General features: G+C 40.7%; 1 protein-coding gene and 2 long non-coding RNA genes across 4 annotated transcripts in view; 2 read left to right on the top strand and 1 right to left on the bottom strand.

Annotated features, from left to right (window-relative positions):
- The window catches only part of LOC119475415, a 307,840-nt gene that overhangs the window by 244,952 nt on the left and 41,176 nt on the right, over positions 1-21,712 (top strand). The window lies entirely within an intron of this gene.
- LOC119475414 lies at positions 554-19,979 on the bottom strand. The gene is made up of 3 exons (XR_005203789.1): positions 19,969-19,979; positions 16,132-16,138; positions 554-679 (listed from the first exon to the last, which is right to left on the bottom strand). It is a non-coding gene; the product is annotated as an uncharacterized LOC119475414 (long non-coding RNA).
- The window catches only part of flrt1a (fibronectin leucine rich transmembrane protein 1a), a 49,876-nt gene continuing 41,176 nt past the window's right edge, over positions 13,013-21,712 (top strand). Inside the window, exon 1 of one of the 2 annotated variants that reach the window (XM_037748071.1) lies at positions 13,013-13,736. The gene's annotated coding sequence lies outside the window, so the exon portion shown is untranslated. Of the gene's footprint in view, positions 13,741-21,712 lie in introns of both variants that reach the window. The other variant, XM_037748072.1, reaches the window with a different exon arrangement.

Genomic DNA, 21,712 nt, shown 5'->3' with positions numbered 1-21,712 from the left:
TGTGTCATGCACCACGGCACCCCTTCAAAGGAAAAATGTCATGTCATGGCACCCCAACCTGAATATAACATGCTTATTGGTTTTAGCTATTTTAGATTTAAAGCAGTAGGGGGTAGAATTGGAGGAAATATGATTAAAAAAAGTTATTTTTATAAAACGGTCTGTCATGTTCTGGCGGTGCCAGCCTCTTATTATTTACTTTTGTGATTTTGGATTTGGTGTTTTTGTATATATATTTCTGGTGTTTCCTGTTTTATTTTGGTAGTTCACTCCTCCTGTGTCTTGTCTGGTTTTACTTCCCTCCTTTGTTTGTTTTCCCGCCTTTTGTTGATTGTCTGCCCCGCCCTGATTTGTTTCACCTGTGTGTAATCTTGTCTGTTACTTAAGCCTGTGTGTTTCCCCTCTGTCCTTGTCGGTTCGTCTTGTCTCCCCAGTCCCGTCTACCTTGTCCTCCGTGTTCATTGTTTCCTCCAGCTCTGGTCTTAGTGTTCCTCCTGCCCGTGTTCTCGTATCCTCTGGTTTGTAGTTTTGTTTTGTTCTCAGTTTGGTTTTGGTATGTTTTCTTTGTACTTTGTTCCCCTCCTTGTTTTGTGGTTTTTGGATTTTGTCAGCTTTAAATAAAGCTCGCTTTTATTTAAAAACTTCCGTTCCTGCTTGTTACTCTGCGTTTGGGTCAACGCTGTAAACAGATCACGACACGGTCTATATCTTGACAGTAGTGCATGACACAGGTAATCTGAAAAAAATGTGATAGATTTTTTTAAAGTCTGAAAACAGAGCCATGAGGAGGTGCAGAATTGTAGTTATCTCTCAGAACACTTGAATTACAATATGCTGAAATGTTATTATGGAATATTTGCCTAATGATGCCAAAAAAATTGTGCCTACTGCAGGTTTCATTTCATATAGTATATCATATTTTAGGTCAATATTAAGTTAAATAATATGGACCCATTCTCAGGTGCTCTGCAGATTTACAGACAAATATTTAACTTCAAAATAAACAATGAATACAATTAAATACCCTAATATGTTACATATATTTCTTTCATTTTCTTCAAAATGAAAATGAGCATATATTTAAGGTACATATGGACAAACAACCAACTAAGGGCTGCGATGTATCAGCATTTCTTTGAGCTCTGTTTACAGTGTCATATTTTCCTTCGCTTTCTCTGATGATCTCACTATTTTTCTGACTTCTGAGCTCCTGAGAAACTCCAGAGCTGAAAAGCGTGTTGTTACTATGACAACCATTTGGTTTGTCACGGCATCAGCTGCGCCATAACTGCATATTAAACAGTTCCTAATACGGTGATTTTGATATTTATTGTTTTTTTTTTGTTCTGTTTTGATATGTTTGAGAACATAAAACTGGTTTCTAATGTGATGAAAAGTTATTATGAACACCCAGTAAATGAACAATGATATGATAAATCTTGAGGCACCTCCAGGGTTCGGCGGCACCCACTGTGGGAGCCACTGATGTAGAGACTTGATTGAAACTGGAAGCACTGGCTTTAGTTCTGAACTGGAAGGAGCTCCAACTGTTATTCTGACAGCGTTATCTCTTTTCAAAACTAATAATTCAGTTTTATATTTATAGCTATTTGTGAAGAGACTTTTGTGTATGATTGTACGACTCACTCTCGGGCATTCCGTCAAAAATCAATCACTTTCTGACCTCACTCTTTTCAATTTGAACAAGTTTTTTCATACATGTTTACTTGTATGAGAGAGTGACCTCACATTCAGGAAACAGAGGCCCTCAGAGTTGGCCCCTATCGGACTCCCACCCCACCTCAAGACACAGATGTCTTCTATAAAAATAAACACGACAGTATGGTTTAGAGCTGCAACAATTAATCGATAAATTGATTTGTTGTCTTATTATTTAATTATTAGTCTGTTTGATTTGATTTCTCTGATTCCAGCTTCTTTAATGTGAATATTTTCTGTTTTTTTTTTTTACTCCTCTATGACAGTAAACTGAATATCTTTGAGTTGTGGACAAAACAAGACATTTGAGGACGTCATCTTGGACTTTGGGAAACAATGATCAACATTTTTCACTATTTCTGACCTTTTATAGACCAAACAACTAGTTGATTAATTGAGAAAATAATTGACAGATTAATCAACAATGAAAATAATCATTAATTGCAGCTCTAGTATGGTTTTCTAACTAACTAACAAACAAAGTTATCCACAAACTATGTTCTAACACTCTCATACAGGATAACATGTAGGAAAAACATTGTTCAAATCAAAAGGGGTGAGGTCAGAAAGTGATTGATTTCTGGCAGAATGCCCCCTCTCCTGTCGTTGCTGGGACATGTTGTCCATGTGAGGAAAGTACAGCAGCCTACTGGTGATGTACTGTGATGTAACACTCACTCACACCCCCTAACAATATGCATCCGTGGTGATTTAGTCTCCCTTCCCTGCCTCCAGTATTTCTGTCCCGTATGTTGTTGGACAGAGCAAATCAGCTCAGTGGCGTGGAAAATTACATCATTAATTGGGAATCATCAACGAGGAATCTTTGATAAGTAATTTAGCGAGTCTTCAGCGGCTGTGGGGGATGAGCTTTTTGCTGAGAAGAACTCATCCTCTATAGTCTATTAAAGCATCATGCTGGTAATAGTCTTTATTTTTGTTATTGTCAAGAAATCCCATGAAAAGACCAAAACCAACAGTCTCTCAATGCTTTCCAATTTCCCAACCCTGTCTTCTCCCATTTATTCCTATTAAGACGTAATACCTTACTTTAGTTTTTAGTAGGGCTGTCAATGGATTAAGATATTTAATCTTGATTAATCGCATGATTGTCCATAGTTAACCGGGATTAATCGCAAATTAATCAAATTTTGTATCTGTTCAAAATGTACCTTAAAGGGGGATTTGTTAAGTATTTAATACTCCTATCGACATGGGAGTGGGCAAATATGCTTGCTTTATGCAAATGTATGTATATATGTATTATTGGAAATCAAACAACAACACAAAACAATGATAAATATTGTCCAGAAACCTTCACAGGTACTGCTTTTAGCATAAAAAAAATTGCTCAAATCATAACATGGCAAACTGCAGCCCAACAGGCAACAACAGCTGTCAGTGTGCATACTTGACTATGACTTGCCCCAAACTGCATGTGATTATCATAAAGTGGGCATTTCTGTAAAGGGGAGACTCTTGGGTACCCATATAATCCATTTTCATTCACATATCTAGAGGTCAGAGGTCAAGAGACCCCTTTGAAAATGGCTTGCCAGTTTCTTCTTGCCAAAATTTAGTGTAAGTTTGTAGTGTTGTTTAACCTAAATCACGACAAGCTAGTATGACGTGGTTGGTACAAATGGATTCCGTAGTTTCATATGATACCAAATTGACCAAAGGTTATTGGCCAAAGTCTCCCGTCACAGGCTAGATTTTCTAAAGTCTGAAAACAGAGCCATGAGGAGGTGCAGAAGTCTAGTTTTCTCTCAGAACACTTGAATTACAATATGCTGAAAGGTTATTATGGAATTTTTGCCCAATGATGCCAAAAACATTCTGCCAACTGCAGATTTAACTACACAAACAACATTTGTTAGTATTGTCAGTTCATTGTTGGTTTTCGTTTTGTCATGGGATTTGTTGAAAGTATGAAAAATACAAAATATCGACAGACTTATTACCACTGCTGAACTCAAACATGTGGTGGTGATGCTGTGCCCAGACACCTCTTTAACCCCGATTCTCTCTCACCTTTCCTTTCACTTCCTCTCGTCCTGCTGTGCCAGCCTGCTCTGTGCCAAGAATGCTTCACATCTGCCTCTGCAGGGTACAAATTATGGCTGCGATGTGGATTTAAGAATGTGCGCCTCTGTAAATATTTGGTTGTGCCTCGGGGGGAATTGCCAATCTGTATGGCAAAATAACAGGAGTAAGTCCTCTTCCTCCCGCAACACCAGCGGGAAGAGGATCCCAGCGATATTTAGTGAAGCAGGAGAAGGAGAGTCGTAATACATGAGACCAACATCACTTTTATGAAACTAATTAAATTACCCACAAGGACAAACAAAATATACTGAGCAGATTTATTAGTTATCAGGTCACGTCATTTAAGTTGAATTTGACAGCTGCTTTCGGGTTTCACTGAGTGGTCTGACTCATTTCATCTTGTCAAAATGACTGTTATCATGCTGTAATGGACCACTACCCTTTGCAGTACGGTTAGATGGTTTGTTGATCACATGAATAGGAAGAAGGGATATTAAAGTCTAAAATTAACATTTTTAACTCTTCCTTCTACGCCTGTTTATTTCTCAAGCGATAAGACTCATATCTTTTTCCTCTTGTTTATGTGCTGATTCACACGGTTTACCCATACATTGCTTATTTTATGTGTCTCTAAATGTATAGGAAATGCAGCTGGATGAATGGTTTAAAGGGAGTATGAACATTGAAATGTAAATGACAGCGAGGGAACGTGATTGTGTTTTCTAGTCTGAGGCCCATTAGATAGGTGATATGGTCGGGAAGCTGACATGGTTATGGTGCTCCCAAAAGCCATTTACTTTCACATGACTGTGAAATTCCCTGCGTTTTTATAAGCAGTCCTTTGAATGTTTTATCTCAGTTTTATCTCGCTGTTTAAAATTGGATGATGTGGCAGGTAGGGATAATTTCAACTTTTCTTTAATCTTCATACACTAGCAATTCTGAATATGTAAATGGGTTTAAGATGAAGAAAGCTTTGAGCCATTTCTAGTAAAAGTGGCTGTGAAACGGCCCACTGTTGCAGACTGTACGCTAAATTTATTATCCACAAATTATTCTGTGATTGTGTTTTATGAGGTACTTGTATTGGTTCTTGAGGGTCTTTGTGGAAATTTACCGATATGATTTATACCTTTTTCCGATTCCTGGGTTTACCTAAAAGGGTGTAAAAAAAAAAATCAAGAAATATACCATCCAAAACCTTAACACAAGATTGATCTATCTCCCTCTCTACAGTGTTTATGGGCTTTTCTGTGGCATCTAATGGTCCCATTCAATACCAACATCACACTCCGACTGACTTCCGTCATGTTGTTCTTCATCAGATGAGCAACGTTTTTGAACTGAAGCATCCACAAGGTAATGACTCTGCACCAAAATGAGAAAGTAATGGCTGCAGTGTGTTTGTCCCAGTAGATTTAATTTCCAAATCACCTGACAAATAGCATCTTAAATGGTCATGATTCACTCAAATGGGTGGAAATATTTTGGCAACATAGGTAATGTTGTACAAAATGTTAGAGGTTATGCAGAGGTTTAGTCTTTGCATCTGGGCTGCTCTCTGAAAGTTTAAGAAGACAGATTTTAAAGGCCCTGAAAACCTATTCTCTAAAACAGATTTTTACTTACACACTATTTTCTGACAGTTTTGGTTATTTTTAGGGCTGTCAATCGATTACAATTGACCACAACTGACCACAAAATGACCATTTGTATATCAATTACTCACCCCGTGTTACCTTGAAGAAAACTTTGTTTTTTTTGCTTTCCAAAGCGGTGAACAGAGAATCAAAAAACAGAGATAAGTAAATGGGGTTTAGCTGTCATTAAACACGCCCCCAATTTACTTAAATTCATCAAGAGTTTTCTGGATTCTCCGTTCACCGTGGAGGTGTGCAAGAAAAACTAAATGTACTTAAAGATTTCAAGGTAACACGGGGTGAGTAATTGATATACAAATGGTCTTTTTGTGGGTGAAGCATTCCTTTAAATAAGTACACTGGTATTTAGAGATATTTAGGAGAGGGTGTTGCAAATTGCCTGCACTCACACCCATCCAATGAGTCCTTCTTTGCCTAGTCTCTTTAAAAGGAGGATGAAATTCTACAAGTTTCCGGACAGACTCAAAGCAGGTCACAGTTACACGGCGTGTGTGTCGACCACTGGCTCATCATCAGGACGACCCAGTGATATCATTTAGTCTGCCGTAATTACTGAAGAGACTTGCCAGATGAGCCAGCTCTCTGCCAATTTTGTGTGGTTTCACCGCTGACATGTGTGACCGGTGACAGATGCAGCTTATTTATTTACTGAAGTGCACATCATGATCATTTTGATGGGCTTGTATGTGTGTCTGCTCTTCCCCACGGTGAAAGAAGTGTGGCTACACCCAACGTCACGCCAACTACTCATTCATGGTTCATCATGCTCCCAGTCAGCAGTGTCTCTGTGTCTGTTAAAATCTAATATCTTCACGTCTCCACTTCAGTCCTTTCACCTCCCCTGTACATAATATATCTTCTTTCTCCCTCTTGTACTCAATAGTCCTTGTTTCTTTAATTAGTATTTCTGAGCATTCTCGCCACACAGATCTGTTACTTTCATTGTCAGGCCCCTTTGGCTTTGACTCTTGTACTCCTACTAATGGTCTTATTAATGCTTCACTGTAATGTTGTCTATCCAGGAATTTAAGCTTATTCTAGCACTACACTAAATGCAATTTGCCGGCTTCTGTAAGACAGCTTAAGCCAAAATATTAATCAGGATAGTCTAATTTAGAGAAGCCTTAAGTGTTTGTTTTCTGCTAGCCCAGTCGCACAGCAGTTCGGGAAATAGTCACAAAATTTAATGTATTGATTCGTGTACATAGACGAATTTCACATTTTTTTTTGTGATGGTCAGCACAAAATCAATTTGTATGTAAAGTCAAAGTTTATTTATTTGTCACATAACTTCCGTACTTAAGTTACGTAGTTTAGTTATATTAACCCAAACTGCGATCTTTTCTTAAACCTAACTAAGTAGTTTGTTGCCTAATCCTAACCAAGTAGATATTTTCCTAAACCTAACTAAGTAGTTTGTTGCCTAAGCCTAACCAAGTAGATCTTTTCCTAAACCTAACTAAGTAGTTTGTTGCCTAAGCCTAACCAAGTCTATCTTTTCCTAAACCTAACTAAGTAGTTTGTTGCCTAAGCCTAACCAAGTTGATCTTTTCCTACACCTAGCTAAGAAGTTTGTTGCCTAAGCCTAACCAAGTTGATCTTTTCCTAAACCTAACTAAGTAGTTTTACTTTGAAAAGACTGGAGCAGAAATTGACACATGTGTCACATGTTGCTGGACATTCGCAGGGAAAAGCACAGAAAAATACTTTGTTGTTGGAAGTCGTGCTGAGCATCACGAAAAAAGAAAAGGAAAATTCATGTCTGTGTACAAGAATGAAATAGATAGATTCGTGATTATTTCAGGAACTGCCGTGAGACTGTGTTGTTTCTGCATGACGATGACAAATAGGCGAATGGAGGAAAAAATACGGTCCGGGAAGATAACGCTGCATTTGGTGTCTCCATCAATGTAAAACTCTTGAGTTGCTTTCTTGAATATATCTTTACGATTTTAATGACAGCCCTCAAAGCAGAGATTCGGCCCATGCTTTCTTTGCCGTTCTGGCTTGTTCCCGTTTCAAATTGCCATCAACAGCTGCATCAATACGGCACTTTCATGCTGGGGATGAAGAGGCGTGTTTCCGCGCCAGCTGCTGCAGTTCAGCAGGCTGTTTTTCTTCTTCGGTACCCACACATAAGTCTTTTGGTGCGGTCATTAAGGTTTTGTACCTTGCTTTACATGGTTTCCAGAAAGTCAATAAGAACCATTGTAGCTGTTCTGAGGCGGCAGTATGAATGTAATCAATGCCAGTTTTCTCACCGGTGTTCGCAGCTTTAGAAGGACTTAGAAGTTAAGAAAACGCAGCAGTAAATGCACCTTTTGGCCTGAAAAGACTCCCTGTTGTCGGTAAATCGCACTGAATACCTGTTTACAAGACGGTAAGTTTAACACATTGGTAAGGGTGAATTATCACCCAGTCACAGTGTTGATTAAATGACAGTAAAGACAAACTAAACCACCCTTCGCTCTTCTGCTTTGCATGGTTTACAGCCTGACCTGACATAAATATCACAGCTGGCCGTCTGCTGGAGCTTCTTATAAAAGAGCTGGATGATAATGATTGCTGAACAGTGACATTGCAGACGTGTTTTAGCTACAAATAACACAGCCGTAGACATCTTTTTTAGTTTTCTTTCATTATAGAGCAAGCTAAAACCCACCACACAGTAGATTGCAAAGAAAAACAACTTAAATGTGCAGTAAAACCAATGGTGACGGCTTTAACGTGTGCGTGAGCCTTGTAGAAGTTGTAGTCGACTGTAGTCTGTAATATAACGTCCATATGCTCCGTCTCTCTCCCCCTCGCTCTCACTATCTGCTTCTCTCCTTTTCCCACTGGGTGGAGGAGCTATAAATTAAAGTGGGGAATTACTGCTAACTGTTGGAATAAATTAAGGCGCTTTTGCGTCTGTAAACACCGTCTGACTGCGTAATTACACTCCCACTCCCACTGAGACGCCATGGAGAGGGAGGATAAGGAAGGAAAAGCAGCGTAGATGGAGAGCAGTGGCAATGGGTGAGAGAAAAGATGACTTAAATGTCACAAGGGGGGTCAGATATTAGATTCTCTCCTTCGCTGTGTCCTGGACGCTGGCTGGGCACTCCTACAGATTAGGGGGGAAAGGTGACTTTGAACATCATGAGCTCAATCATCATATTGGTCATTACATCTTAATGATAGAAAGCAAAATATCACTCTAAACTACTGCAAGCTGCAATTTCATCTGGAGTTAGCCTGTCTCCTAAAAACGATGTTCCCATAAAACGAAACTGCATTGTGTTTCACGTTTCGAGGGAAACCTATTTTGTCACGGATTACGTTTGTTTTGACATATCACAAATACGTTTGCAACATACACTGTATATGAGAAGTGGACGTAGTCACTGTGACATCACCCATTGGTTTGTAGACTGCCGTTTTGAAGCCTCAAGTTCGACATTTTGTCCGTCGTCATCTTGGATTTTGTACGTCGTCATCTTGGTTTTTGGCCATTGCCATCTTGGCTTTTGGCCGTCGCAATCGTGGTTTGCCAGTTAAGTACAACCGAACGCTGAACAAGACATTTTATTAACTCTTATGAACTAAAAATACACTGTGAAAGGGTACAATTTGTAAGACAAAAACCCAGACTCCCAGACCAGATAACGCCGTGGGAGAGACCTGTCAATCACAAAGTAGCCACGCCATAAAGCATACCCTGCTTTATGGTCTATTTTAATCTAAATGAGACCATAATTTACTAAATGAACATCATGCTGTATTGAAGAAGACTTGAAACTAGCGACTGAGACCATAAACTCATGTTTACAATGTTCACTGAGGTAATAAATCAAGTGAGAAGTAGGGTCATTTTCTCATAGACTATTATACAATCAGACTTCTTTTTTGCAACCAGAGGAGTCGCCCCCTGCTGGCTATTAGAAAGAATGCAAGTTTAAGGCACTTCTGCATTGGCTTCACTTTTCAGTCCTGGAGGTTGCCCACTGGTTCGCAATGATAGTCTGCATAGAGTGGAGGTTGGGGTGATTCAAACAAAGACAGGACTGTATGAAACTAAAAGTTCATTTATTTCAATTTAGCGTAATAATGTAAAAACTGTAGTCGTTTTAAAGCCAAACCATGATGTTTTTTACTAAACCTAACCAAATAGTTTTGCCGTGTTTCAATTTACAAGGTTAACCGCAGGTTTAAAACTGTTGGAAAGTGCAACCGTAATCCAGGAGAAAATACACTTCCCTCGAAACGTAATTGAGAATGCAGTTTAGTTGTATGGGAACGTCATTTAGTAGAAGACAGGGTCTCTCTATCTCAGCCCTGTTTAGGGATTCTTGACATATTTTGGCCTTGGGCCTTGTGCTTTTTCTTCTCAAGAAGAAACGTGTTGAACATAAACGCAACACTGAAGCTCCCACTCAATCTGTAGTCTAGTCACAATATGGCCATGTTAATGGCAAATCACATTTAGCAGCACAATAGTTCACTGGATGGACTGAAAGCCACTTTATCACAATAGCATCTTAACAGCTGGCCATAAACAAGAGCCAGATACACAAGGACAGCAACGTCATCAGCCATCAGCGTATGGTAAACCACAGACTTAGCCTGTAGCACTGTATGAGGACCAGGCCAATTGAATTAGCACATTTGAAAACGTGCACGCTTCTGTACACCCACGTCAACTGCTGACGAACCATGCACTCGAACAAGGTTGTTGACATTAGCCAGTACAACACCACTGGTAGTAGTAGTCCTCTCAGTGCTGCAACATGCAGCCAGCTCAGCTCACCTCACTGTGTGATTGTACAGTCAGCCTGCAGAGCCACAGAAATGTCTGGACCGGCTGCCAGCATGACAGTGATTGGACATATCGATGACTTGCATGCACATAATGACAGATGGCTCCTCTCACGGTGTAGACATGTCTAAAGCTATGTTCACACTACAAGCGACAAAAGCAACAAAACGGCCAGCGTGGCCTGCTAATTTGTCACCGAGTCACCGTTGAAGTGTTGCTCGTTGAGGTAGTTATGTCGTTAAATAGCACTGGGAACTGGCTGACTGCATTTTTGTAAACAGAACGGAACAGGGTGAAGCAAAAACATATGATTGGTTGACGCTTCACTGTGTCATTGGTGTCAGCTGTCGGTTTGTAGCTTCATGTCACCGACTTCCATTGAAAACGACTTGTAGCTTGTTGCTGTGGTGCGGTTACAATTCAATATATTGCGATATATTGCAATACTGTAAGTAAGGCTGTCATAGTATAAAGAACACACCACCATATGCATAAAATGTGGGTACATTTTCTTTTAAAACTTTTTTATGCAATCAGAACAGTGGGATCTGCATTTGCATTTATCACAGTCCCTTTAATCCAACATCATAGCACTACTTTGATAGAGCACATATCTTTGCAAATGCAATAGAGTTATTCTTGTCATGTAAACTAAGTTAGTTAAAAATCGATACGGTGCTTTTGAGAATTGATACAGTATCACAAAACATAATATCCCCATATTCTATATTTCTGATATTTTCTGACACCCCTAGTGTCGGGCGTCAGTTTGCAGCTTCATGTCACCGTCTTCCATTGAAAAATGACTTGTAGTCTATTGCTGTGTCGCTCATAGTGTGAACACAGCAAAGTGCTATGTTCACACTACGACACTACGTGTTGCTAAAATGCTCGTTGACGTAGGTATGTTGTTAAATAGCACTGGGGACTGGCTAACGGCGTTTTTGTAGACGGAATAGAAGAATGTTGCGGTGTGAACGCAGTATAAAGAGCGTATACACATTCAGCTCAACTCGTGTTGTCACAAAGTTTGCCAGGAGCCATGTACCTTTGATAAGCAACTGTGACAACTATACAGCACAAACAAGCCTACTCACTCACCAACCAATACGTACAAATCACCTGTCACAACATTTTTATGTAATCGTGGCAGCTTAATGAAGAGGTTGGAGTTCTGCGACTCCACAGTGCATAATCCTTCAGATTAGGATTATTAGGCCGCTCAACCCCGCGCATACCAGATAGACGTCAAGTGGAGACACGAGGCCTGTCATATAGGGGCTGAGAAATAACACTTCAGGTTAATTTAGATTGCAGACCTCCTCCTCGCCTCTCTGTCGAGCTTTTATCTCCCACACTTGGAGGTTATTCGCTCCAGTCCCTTCTGCTCTCTGTTCAGAGGGCTAAAGTTATCATTCTCTCCACGCTACTCTCAGATTTTACAGGAAATGGTTCCCAGAGAAACACTTTTGATGCACACAAAATTGCATTAAATACACCATGAGCACAGGAGAAAAAAATTTGAATAGCTGCATTTTTCATTTTTCAAGGTCCTACTGAATCATTAATGTTATACGCTGATGCTCTGCATTGTAATTATAAAAGCCACTGATCTTTGTTTAAGGTTTTTGCCTTTTATGTAGAAAATCCTGCTTTTTCTACACAAATCACAAGCCTGGATTCTCCTGGAGCCTGATGGGGGGACGTGAAACAAGGGAAAGAGAGGCCAAAGCCGTGCCACACCTAATCACACCAACGGATTCATGGGGAAGCTCTAGGGCTGACAAGTATTGGTTTTTGATGCCCGACCGAAATGCAAGCAGCTGGTCTGAGCTCAGCTACACCGGTGTGGGATTCACAACACTCGGCCCTCACACGGCTCGGGTTGCTCCCACGGCGAGCCCGCAGTCCACATCACTCTGGGGACCGGAGCAGATGTCTAACCAATTTGAGGACCACTTTGCAAACACTCGCTGTCAAGGCTCGGACTAAACGGCGCCGTGATTGGACAGAATCATAAACCTGCCCAACATGTTGCGTAGTGGAGCTTTAATTAGAAAAAAAACCAAAAAACATCCATCAGTGTGACAAAGAGGGAGTGAGACTGAGACCAGCCACAGCACAATGTTTGGGCAAATGTTGTTGTTTGTCCCCAAAATACAACTGACTACTAATGATATGAATCATTCAAGGATGGATATATAGATGCATGGATATACTGTATAGATATACAGATGCATAGATAGTTATAGATATATAAATGGATAGATGGATTCATAGATATATAGATGATAGATAGTTATAGATATATAAATGGATAGATGGATTCATAGATATATAGATGATAGATAGTTATAGATATATAAATGGATAGATGGATTTATAGATATATAGATGATAGATGGATAGATATATAGATGCATAGGTGGATTTATAGAAATATAGATGCATAGATAGATAGATAGATAGATAGTTAGATATACAGTATAGATAGATAGATGGATGGATGGATGGATGGATGGATAGATAGATAGATAGATGGATGGATGGATAGATAGATAGATAGATAGACAGATAGATAGATAGATAGATGACTTTAAATTTGCCACATTATCAATGATCTGTAGGTTATTTTGCACAAGTTCCCACACAGTGAAAACACATCAGGGAGCAGCTGAGTGAAAGAGAGAAAGAAAGAGAGAGAGAGAGAGAGAGAGAGAGAGACAGAGACAGAGAGAGAGAGAGAGACATGGGAAATATGCACCGTGTCTCACTGTTATTCAAAGGACATATAGAGGAAAGGCTTTCACAAATGTGTTCCAGCCTCCTCCTCCTCCTCCCCCCTCTCCTTTAATCCTCTCCATCCTTAACGCCTCAGTCTTTCTCTCCTCCTCTGCTCCTCTTCCTCCTCTTCCTCCAGCCTCACAGCCGGCAGATTGGAGAGATTTTCTCTCTTTCTCTCTCTCTCTACTCTCTCTCTTTCAGAGAATAAAACAGCTTCTCAGGGGCGGTTTATTCAGTGCAAATAGCGGATATAGCTGAGAGCAAAGCACATCCTTTTTTTTCTTCTTTTTTTTGTGCAAAAGGTGCACGGATGAGCGAGCACGGACCGGCCCGGTGACTAATTGCCATAATAAGGCGCACAAGTTCACCAGCGACTCGAGGCACGTTTTTTTTTTCCTGATTCCTCCGTATATTAGCGTGTATAGCCCGGTGCAGTGCCGCAGCGGGGAGATCACCGGGCGGAGGGAGACAGCAGTAACACACAGACAGACACAGAGAGACAGAGAGAGAGAGAGAGAGCAGCACATGATCACTATCCACTCACCCATCAACTGGAGCGCTCATCATCTGAGCTGGCGACAACATATGGGAATACAACAAGGCGAGATTGTGGTCACACCTGCTGGTGGAGGACACCGGAGGAAAGAAGAGGAGAAAAGGGCGGCCAAAAATCTGAGGGACTTTGCATCAAACAGGAGAGAAAAGCATCCTGAAAGCACCATCCGGTAGGTGAGCCTTGATTGATGTGCACGGACTGCCAATATGCTCTTCATCATCATCCGATCTAAAAAAAATCACCCCATCAGTGTTTTATTTATTGCACCCCAACAAGTAGGCTATTTGACTCATCTTCCATTTGAAGCTCGGTGAAAGGAATAATAATAAGGTCTGTGAGACAATATACAATCGCCTCTTTGCAAAAATGCCAAACCACTTGATTGAGGATAGGTGTTGGAGTGAATAGCCAGCAGTCACATATATATATATATATATATATATATATATATATATATATATATATATATATACTGTATATATTAGCAGTGGATTGTGGTTGGAAGGCCCAGTCTGGATATAAATCCAAACAAAGACAATATATAATAGGGACAGGGATGAGACAGTGATGGGCATGCAAGAAGAAAAAAGAAAAACTGCATATTGAAGAAATAAAATGTAAGTTTACAATATTTCTAACACTTGTAATATTTAATGTCTGTATTTTAGTTCAATCAAAATTATGCTTTGAAGAGTCTGAATGTACTCTGGTTTAAATGAAGACTGTAAAGTTCTGGATAACCCTGAACGCCCCACCCCCACTGCCAAGGCTCCCATTGACTTATCTGACTTGTGGACAGAATGACTGCATATATTACTCCTGCAGCACTGCCTCCCACCATGAATGCCCATTAAATTGTCATTAAGTTGGTAACACAGTTGGATGTGATAATACCGTGAGCTGAAACCAACACAACAAGCAGTAAATCCAGACGTGTTAAATAGAAACGTTGTGGTTCAGCGGATCAGTCAGTTTGCTTCAGGCACTCGCCAAGCTGAGCTGGAATAAAAAATGGAAAAACAAGTACAGTTCTAATAGTTTTGCAGAATTTTATTGTTTGTCATCATTAAGCCTTTTTCATGTAAATGTTCTGTCAATGTCAACAATAGCTCTTTTCAACACCTCTGAGATAATTCAAACTTAAAGCGGCGGCAGGCAGAATACTTTTGGCATCATTGGGCAAAAATTCCATAATAACCTTTCAGCATATTGTAATTCATGTGTTCTGAGAGAAAACTAGACTTCTGCACCTCCACTTGGCTCTGTTTTCAGGCCTTAAAAAATCTATCGTGACGGGAGACTTTGGCCAATCACTGGTCATTTCAGAGAGAGAGAGCATTCCTATTGGCTGTTCATTAAACGGAGGCAGCTGTCAATCACTCGCTAACTCCAATCAATTGGTCAAACTAGGCAGAGCTGATCAAATATGAATTAATATGTTACTGTAATGCCGATTTCTCGCCTCAAATCTTTTCAGAAACATCTTGTAGTGTACTATTTAGCTGTAAAATGAGAAAGTTTGCTCCGGCTGGTGGGCGGTGCTTGGTATTTCCTCAACTGATCTCAACATGGCTGCCGGATCACAAACTTTCTCCTTTTACAGCTAAATAGTACACTACAAGATGTTTATGAAAGAATTGTACTGTATGTGGGAAATAAGCATTACATTAACAGAATATTGATTCATATTTGATCAGTTCTGTCTAGTTTGACCATTTGATCGAAGTTTGCGAGTGATTGACAGCTGCTCAGAGACGACAAGGCTCCAGCTCGGCTCTGATTGGTTGTTTTCCTCCGGTCTGTGAAATCTTGCAGATGCCATTAGGAGCACCAGAGGACACCGAGGCACATGCTTTTCTTTTGTCTCTTGTCACATACACTACTGTCAGGATATAGTGACTGTTTTATAAAATAACTTTTTAAAATCATATTTGCTTTCAATTTTACCCACTGCTCCTTTAAGTGTCTGATCATGACAGGATTTTGGGAGATCATGTAGTCCAACCGCAACCACACTTCCAATGCAGCTCATTAAATAATCCCCCAAGATGAAGGTAGATTTGGCGGGTGAAAACCTCCTTCACAGAGGTGAAACGAAACAGAGTGAGGAGGAATACTTGTATGAATAAGGAACCGCAGAGGCTCGAGACGTGCCTGCTGCAATAACTTGATCTAACCTGTGCACACGGTGGCACACGGGCGATAGACAAACAGATGGCATCTCCAGATGAACTCATCTTGGGGAAGTTGGAAGAGATATTCTTGGATGGACTACCCTCCGACTCGCTGGCACCGAGGCCCGCGTCTGGCGGTAATGACGGCAGGCGGTCATGGTGAATGGCTTCGCTGATTACATCGCTCACTTTTAGGACTTACACATACCTTTTAAAAAAAAAAAAAAATACTGTGATGCTGATGCGGAGTGTTGCTGAATTGATTTGCACAGCTTCACAATACAGTAGATAAGCAAGAAATTGATTTGCAATTAGTTGACCAGGTATTTTACTTTAAGGGTCTTAGTGTGGCTTTTCAGTGTGTTATTTGTTGATTTGAAGTTAAGTTACTGCAAAACTACATTAGAGCATATTGGATACTGATTCATTTGGAGAGCACAATAGTTTTTATGATCTGTCAGAGACTGTGCGGCGGTACTGTTGGATTTGCTTTGTTGCTCCAGTTCTCTTACAGTGTAGCCATGGATGCTACTGTAGTTACAAGCGTCTCTATGGCAGCACTACCGAGCTGCCTTGCTGATTACTTAGTTGCATTAAAGAAAATCATTTAAAATCAGTACATATAGTGTCGGGTGATTAATGTCTTCGGTAAGCAGCTATGTAATAAGCAAGGTAATGTATAGGCAGCCATTCATTATTGCGCTCGGTCTCGGGGCGTACTTTCCATAATGACCACCTTGCTTTACTGTAAGTGTGCCTCGCTTGGCAACCTGTAGCGGATTGGAGCCTTGTGTTGTTGTTGATGCCAGTGATAAGCCGGTCTCAAATCATTAGTGCTTGTTTCAATTGGCCGGGAACGCAAGGTAACATCACTCACTGACATTTGACTTATTCGCGTTATTGACTTTTGACTGACGTCCAGATCACTTTGTCCTGATCTCTGGCAGATCACGTCACAGAACATCAACATTTTCTCATGTAGAAATCATTCAAAAAAAATGCTGCAACAAAGAATTTACAGTAACAAGATACGAATTAAAAGATCAGTTGGCTTTGTCTCGTGACGTCCTTCCCTCTATATACCATCATCTATTGATGCAGTTTCAGCACAGCTTGCAGCCCTCAGCTACAGCATTTCATGCTCACACTTGGAATATGTGGACTTCCTGTCTATAAAACATAACAGCATAGCCGTTATATTCATGACAGCACAGTCATTATAGGAATGACAGCCTTCCCCGCTACCCATTGTTGCCATTACAGCTGAAAAATTGATGGTTTGCACTAGTGTCTGTGGTGGGCAGTAGGTGGAAACCTGTCAGAACAGACTGGAGGTGGACTGAGAAACAGGATTAAAACAGCTCATGGAAACGAGTTCAGGTTGATTTTGACAGAAAAGCGCCTAAACTCACTATTCACTCGTATTGTTAATTGCAAGGTAAGTAATCCAAGAAACCCCACAGTGTCATAGTGGTAAAACAACACTGATTTAAGGAGAGTACTAATTAGTACTGCTCAGTAACAAAGTGAAAAATGGATAAGCATAGGACTATTTGTCATGAAGTAGAGCATACCTACGCATTTATCCGGTGGAACACATTATAAGTTCTCTTACAACTGCATAGCAGGGGAAATTGGCGAAATCTAAATAGTGTATGAAAAATAAATGATCTTTGAAGTTGTAGTTTTCCAGCAGCCTCTATTAGAGATCTAATTTCTGCAAAATGCCTGTGCGTATACACCATTTCTTTTAAAGGGGAATTTGTCATATTTTAACTGCATTTTGCATCCAACTGTTTTTGTTGTTTTAATGAAAGCCGTTCTTGAGCCACTTGCCATTTGCAGCAGCAGGAACAGAAACACAGTCCCTCTCTTCTGCAGTGAACGCATTAGAGGGGAGGAAGCGAAGCAAAGGCAAGGGAAGGGAAGGGAAGGGAGGGCTTTCTGGAACCAGTGGGGCCTTTGGTGTTGGTACCCTTGCCACAGGCCTGCGCTGAGCTGGACCGCCTCTATCTTTGGCCATGACCATAAAATAATTAGTTGTACATTTGCAGGGTAAACAGCACGTCGAACCACTGCTGACAAAACTGACGTTCATTGGAGCGGCGTTTGTCAGCTGGCTGGGAGACAAGAAAAGGGGGGCAGCTTGTGACAGGATGTGTCTCTGTACCACCAGCTAATGAAGCATCTCTATAGCCCGGTCTTAGCTCACTCTCCACTCGCAGCATCCATCTTTTGTCGTTTTTCACGCCGTAAATTCTTTCATTCAGACGATAATACCTATTAACTTCATTCACATGTAAATGAAGGTGTTACATCGGCTTCTTTGTGTGACTTTTTGAAAAGCCATTAGTGTGTTTCATTGGTTGGCAACACTGTCTTTCGTGGATTTATCCGGACATTTATTGTAAACTTGCTGCCATCCTGTGCAGCAGACGCCGGAGTTTTATGAGCGCTATTTATTTGGCAGAGCGGGAGTGGCGATATCAGCACATGCCCTCCAAAGCGAAATCCTTCCAAGGCAAATAAAATACAAATGGAAAACATTTCAAATTGTTTCCTAATTGCTGTTGATTGTTGTAATGCAAATTAGCATGAAATATGATATACTAATGAATCAATATTAACCACCAGAAAGGTCTAAATACTTTCAACAGCATGGGGTCTTTACTGCATTTTTGTGGAAGGTAATTAGCAGGTTAGGTGGAAAAAAAATAAAAAAATAAAAGATTTTTGAACAGCAATTAAAGCCACCCGTCCTCTATACTGGCTTTATTTCTGCAGCCTAGCATGTAATTTATCAGCCACCCAAGACAATATGCCTCTTTTCAGGTGCTGCGATGCATGAAATGGACATTCAAACATGTCATGTTACATGTCGTTTCCTAGAATCAAAGTGTAATTACGTCAAGTGCTGAAATCATGCAAATTGACCATAATGACCATACGTATTACACATATTATACAATGCATGGCGTTCATTAGCGTTGATGCTCATTATAGTCTGTTTTGACATGAAAAGAGAATCAATCGCCACGTATCTTATACGCACAACTGTGAGAAAAACATGCATTGTTTATTTGAAAAGACCAAAATGAATGTTCATCAACTGGAAATCAGTTCATAAAAGATGACATGTTATGCTTTTGTCCTTTTTCTCTTTCCTTCAGTGTGTTATATAGTGTTTTGTGCATGTAAAAGGTCCACAAAGTTACAAAGTCCACACCAAAAGGAGTTACTCTCCCCCACAGAAACACTTCTCCTGAACTGCCTGAAATGCCTTGATTGAAGTTCCGCCTTTTCTTCCTAGCGTGGTGATGTCACCAAGTAACACATTTGCATGATACCTGCCTATCGGCTAGTTTGGCAGGTTCTCAAACAAAGCTCCTTAGAGTGGAGCTGCAGTGGAGTCCAAAGAGTTTGGTTCGGTTAGGTTAGCCAGTCACAACAGAGTGGGACAGCTGACCAATCAGAGAAGACCTGGCTTTTCAGGAGGGGTGTGGGGTTAGGGAGCTCAAACAGAGAGTGTTTCAGACAGAGGGTGAAAAGAGGTGCTGCAGCACAGCCGGTATGAGAAAAATAAAGCATTTTTTGAACATTAAAAATGTAAACATGTTCTAGTAGCAACCCAAAGTACAAATATGCACTTGAAGAAAAGCATAATAGGTCCTCTTTAATATGTCACCGTGAAGAACATTAAATACCAAAGCTTGTCAAGCTGTTAAACCCCCCCCCAAAATATGACATGGCTCCAAATTAATCCAGCTTGACAATGGGGGAGAGAACTCTGTGTCATACCTCTAAATATGGACAACACCTCGAGTCAGTACCACATGTTTATGCCCATTTTGTACCTTGTGTTGTACGTTTTCAGGTTGTTTGAAGCCAGATGGGTCAGCTGTTTCTTTAGCTGCTTGTAGATCCCAACCACGGGTACTCATACACTAGGGTTTACGTGGGTATACGTGCTAGGGGGTACGTGGAGGAGACATCAGGCATCATGATTTGATTTAACAATATATGCAAATATTGAGTCTACTGACACCAAATGTTGCAATTGAGAGTGCATGAAACTATTTAGCAAGACAGAAGAACGGAGTAGATGAGACAGTTAAAGGAACAGTAACATTTTAGGGGATCTATTATCAGAATGATGATATTAATAACTATGTTTTCATTAGTGTATAATCACCTTCTCTTTTTGTTACCTTAGAATGAGCTGTTTACATCTACACACGGAGCAGGTCCTCTTCACGGAGTCCGCCATGTTGCTCCGCCATGTTTCTGCAGTATCCTAGAACGGACAAACCAAACACTGGCAGTGTGTTCCAATCCGCATACTTCTGTACTACATACTCATTATTCTGAGTGCATAGTGCGTTCCAATTGGGTAGTACGGCAAATGCAGTGCACTCAAAGTACCCGGATGTTGTACTCAAAACGGTCAGATCGTTGAGTGTGGAACGCTGGACACTTTCCACACTCATTTGCCTCCATCTTGGCTACGTAGCGGAAGGGGCGGAGCCACGACCGCTATTCAAACAGACGTAGATAACAGAATAAAACAATACAATACGTAACATACCGGTGCATTTTCAGCCAACAGGAGGACACTTGGTAGAGGTAGGCAACGACGTTGGAAACGTAATTTCCACTCTGCTTTAATTTTTTTTCAGAAGATATTTTGGCGGGTAGCGAGCCGCGGTCAAAAGTTGCGATCGTCATTTCCGGTCAGTGCGCCGCAGAGTATTCGATTTGAGACGATCCTACCCCGTTGAAATTTACGCACTACTCAAGTGAGTACAGAGTGCACAAAGTGCACTACATTGAAGTGTACTTCTGGAAGTACGTGGATTGGAACACACTGTGGCTCTAGAGAGAGCCTTTCATGTTTTTACGTTACCTGAAGGCCACCGTAGTTCTCCGACACGCTTGTGAAAGTGTGGCAACGTGAGCCGCCGAGTGCAAAACCGTGGTACCGCCAGCCGCCTTCTGACTTCCGTTGCTCCTAAAGTAGTGGTATTATGGTATGGATGGTCTCTAAGCGAGGCGAACGGCGTTACAACGGTTTTGCACTCGGCGGCTCACGTTAGCGCAGTTTTGGAAAGGGAGGAGTGAGCAGAGGAGTACTCAGTTGGTTGCAATCTGCAACCACTAGATGCCGCCAAATCCTACACACTGTACTATAATAATATAGGGTAGATATTGAAATAGTTAGCTATAAATTAATAGATAAATGGTTGGAATAGCTAAAATTAATGAATTAACAGCTGAAATTATTGTAATAATTCCCACTTTTATATATTTAATAGTATTCACTGACAACCACTTCAAACACATTTGGAAGATGAGGGATGGTGAAGGGCTACTTGAGTTCATCTGGTTGGATGACAACCACCAGTGTGCTCATAGACACTCCTATAAATCCTGCCTATCAGATCACAGGCTGTGGTAAATATACAAAAGAAGTTATGAGGTTCGAGCTCACATTCTAATATTGAACCTATAAGCCAGTGCAGGTGCAAAGATGAGAGATTGACAATTTCATGATATCACTATAAAAAGAGCAGACAAGAACTGCTCTCCCTCCCCTGCTATGCTTCAGTCTTGCTGTGTGTGCAGTGCATATCTCTCCCTGATTACATCAGCTGTGGTGCTGCTGATATAACCATTTACTGTGGTTCAAGGCTAAAGAAACCCAGCTTCCTGCATTCATTTTGTCTTTTTGAGTATTTTGAATGTCTGCCGTTTTTTACAGAATAAAAAAAAAAAACAACACTCTCTCTTTAATACAGCCAGTTTAATGCTGCGAGTAGCTATACTTGGGCTGTGCATGCAGAGTGACCAGTTCATCCACAGATGAAAGCTCTGCTCAGATGAAAGCCGCACGAGGATGCGGGGGTCATCATTGCATTGACGTCCAATATGGGGCTTTACTTTTAAAAGTGGTATCTGTGAATTGAAAGTGGAA

Source organism: Sebastes umbrosus, chromosome 17, assembly GCF_015220745.1.
Source record: "Sebastes umbrosus isolate fSebUmb1 chromosome 17, fSebUmb1.pri, whole genome shotgun sequence".
In the NCBI taxonomy this organism is placed as follows: Eukaryota; Metazoa; Chordata; class Actinopteri; order Perciformes; family Sebastidae; genus Sebastes; species Sebastes umbrosus.
This window is presented reverse-complemented; position numbering and strand designations above follow the sequence as displayed.